Source organism: Myotis brandtii, unplaced genomic scaffold (genome assembly GCF_000412655.1).
Source record: "Myotis brandtii unplaced genomic scaffold, ASM41265v1 scaffold250, whole genome shotgun sequence".
NCBI lineage: Eukaryota > Metazoa > Chordata > Mammalia > Chiroptera > Vespertilionidae > Myotis > Myotis brandtii.
This window is the reverse complement of record NW_005359478.1, coordinates 2,942,969-2,945,844: the sequence shown is the minus strand read 5'-3', so window position 1 is coordinate 2,945,844 and position 2,876 is coordinate 2,942,969. Positions and strand designations below refer to the sequence as shown.

General features: G+C 55.6%; 1 protein-coding gene and 1 long non-coding RNA gene across 3 annotated transcripts in view; both read right to left on the bottom strand.

Annotated features, from left to right (window-relative positions):
- Positions 1 to 2,876, bottom strand: part of BCAN (brevican) — a 33,888-nt gene that overhangs the window by 12,198 nt on the left and 18,814 nt on the right. The window lies entirely within an intron of this gene.
- LOC106726327 overlaps positions 10 to 2,876 on the bottom strand; it is a 4,883-nt gene continuing 2,016 nt past the window's right edge. For both annotated transcript variants that reach the window (XR_001362383.1, XR_001362384.1), the window contains exon 3: positions 10 to 674. This is a non-coding gene — a long non-coding RNA (uncharacterized LOC106726327). The remainder of the gene's footprint in view (positions 675 to 2,876) is intronic.

Genomic DNA, 2,876 nt, shown 5'->3' with positions numbered 1-2,876 from the left:
CGCCCCACCCCAGGACTCCCCGGCCTCGCCTTTGGGTTTTCCTAAACCGTCCCCAGCAACCTGGGCCCCCATCCCCAGGGTCCTGCAAACCCACTTCTTGATCCCCAGACCGGTCCCCAAAGTCTCCGAGTCAATCCGCCCCCAGAGTACCGCCCCAGGATTTGTGGGCCCCACCCACAGTCTTCTAGCCCCGCCCCCTGGGTCCTACAGTCCAGGGCTCAAAACTTCTGTCCAGAATCTCTCCCAGCTCCACCTCTGTTCTGCCTCCCAGCCCCCCACCTGGTCCCAAGGGTCCCCCCCTCCATCCTAGAGGCTGGCAACATTGCACCTGGTGCCCCTCCCCAGCCCTACCTCAAGTTTCCACACCCGACCAGGGACCCACACCTCATCTCTTTTTTCAAAGGGTCCCAGCCCAGACCTTTCCCCACAGTCCTCCAAAGTCTATCTCCTCCTCCCTGAGTCCCCCAAGCTGGAAGAGGTTGGTTAGGGCCGAACCAGAGGCCATTCCCTGCCATAGGGAAGGTGCAGGAGACAGAGAAAGTGACCCCAAGCGGGTTGCTTACCTGAGCTGTCCCTTTCCAGAGCATCAGTGAAGGCCTCAGGGACCCCAGCCAGGGTCAGGGCTGCCAGCAGGGACAGGAACCGTGGGGCCATGCTGCAGACTGACGGGGGGACTTGAGGAAGAAAGATAGGGTTAGCCCTAGCTGGTTTGGCTCAGTGGATAGAGCGTGGGCCTGCAGACTGAGGGGTCCCGGGTTCAATTCTGGTCAAGGGCACATGCCTGGGTTCCGGACTCAGTCCCCAGTAGGGGGCGTGCAGGAGGCAGCCAACAAATGATTCTCTCTCATCATTGATGTTTCTATCTCTCTCCCTCTCCCTTCCTCTCTGAAATCAATAAAAATATATTTTTAAAAAAGAAAGATAGGGTAGACCTCAGGATGGACTTACCACGGCTCCCTAACACATCCACATGGACTCACACCTGGCCCCAGAAGCCCACTGCCTCTGCTCCCCATTAACTCTGCTTCTGATCCCTGTCTCCCCATGAAGGTATTCTTCAGAGCCACTACCTTGGTGCTAGTGAACTCACTGTATGACTTAAGGCAAGTTCCTTACCCTCTCTGGGCTTTTGTTTTCTTGTAAAAGAGCACCATTACTACCACCTCACAGTTTGTGATGAGGCTGTGTGCTTTGAGAATGCTTTATATTCTAAAAAAAAATCCTGTACAGCCCTGAGTGGTTTGGCTCAGTGGATAGAGCGTCGGCCTGCGGACTGAGGGGTCCCAGGTTTGATTCCAGTCAAGGGCATGTACCTTAGTTGCAGGCACATCCCCAGTAGGGGGTATGCAGGAGGCAGCTGGTCGATGTTTCTCTCTCATCGATGTTTCTAACTCTCTATCCCTCTCCCTTCCTCTCTGTAAAAAAATCAATAAAATATATTTTTTTAAAAAATCCTGTACAAATACCCAGAATCCAGCACACAGTAGGGGCTCAATAAACACACATAGCATATAGCGTGAACGGTGGGTACTATATGCCTGTAAGTGTTTAGAGTTCCCTCTGCCTCTCCCAGTGCCAGACTCCTTCTTTGAACCCAGAGTCTTCTCCTCCCACTGTACCCCTCCAACTTCCCTCCTTGTCCCTTCCTCCCTGAGTACCATAGCCACCTGGCCTCCCCCAGGAGGGCCTCCTAGACTGAACCCAGGCAATGTACAACTTCTCCCCACTGCAACCCCTCCTTGACCTCCCTCCACCCCACCATAAAGTAGAAGGAAACCCTTCTCTTTACTCCCCAGCATCTTCCGCCCCCTCCTTGGCTGCCTTCTCTTTTCTTCCTCCCAGTCTTTCCTTTCTGTCTGGCACAGGCTTTCCCACCGGATCTCCTGGCTCAGAAACCAGCTGGGACAAAGCCCCTGTCTCTGCCAGTCTGGCCTCCATCCAGCCTCTCCCTCCCCCACCCTAACCCTGGGCTGGGAGGTGGGCTAAGGGGGGTGGGTGAGAGTAAATGAGAGAGGCTATCTCCCTCCTGCCCTTGGCTATCAGAAGCTCTGTGAGAACCCAGACTGTTCCTTTGAAGGTCTCAAAGCACTTATACTCTCATAATGGAGAGATAGGGCTGTAGCATTGAGAAATGGGGCCCGGAGAGGGATAGGGCTGACCTGGAGTCCTCAGTGAAGCCCAGTCAGGCACCAGGCCAATGTGCCCCTAGGAGGGAAGGCTGCGGAGGAGCTAGTGTCAACGTCATCTTTGAGCCTCGGGCTTAGAAGACCATGAAGACCCAAGTCTGCCAGGGAACAGACCAATGGTGCAGCAGGAGAGGTGAAGATTAGGCTGCAGGCAAGGCTTACGAGATCAGGCTTATTTCCCCCGGCTACTCATTCCCAGTTCAGGCCCATTGTTCCACCTCCATCTTCCCCACCTTCATACTTGTGCCCCTTTCCTGAGCCTGAGCTGATGAGAAATCCCCAGAGTCGCCTGAGGATACCTCCTCACCATTGAACCTCTGCTTCCCCCCACTGCCACGGCACCATTTCCTCGTGGTCAGAGCTGGGGGAGGAGTGGCAAAGGTCAGATGCCCAGGGCATCTCCCTGACCTTTGCTGCGGCCAGGTCCAAGGTGCTGAGATTGGCTCTGGGCATGGGGGCCTCTTGGGAAGACTGTTTTCTGGGGTTGGAGGGACCTTTTTGGATGCACAGCCAGTGCCTGCAGTGCTAGGGAGACTGTTGACCATGCATTTGAGCTGTGCCAGGTCCTAGGCCTGGCGTTCCCTGGAGCCCTCCCTCCCCTCTCTCTGGGCTGGAGCTGCTCACAGACCTGGCTCCCGGCTCTCTGATGGGTGCCCCAGAAACCCATATAGTTGGAGCCATTCTGGGACC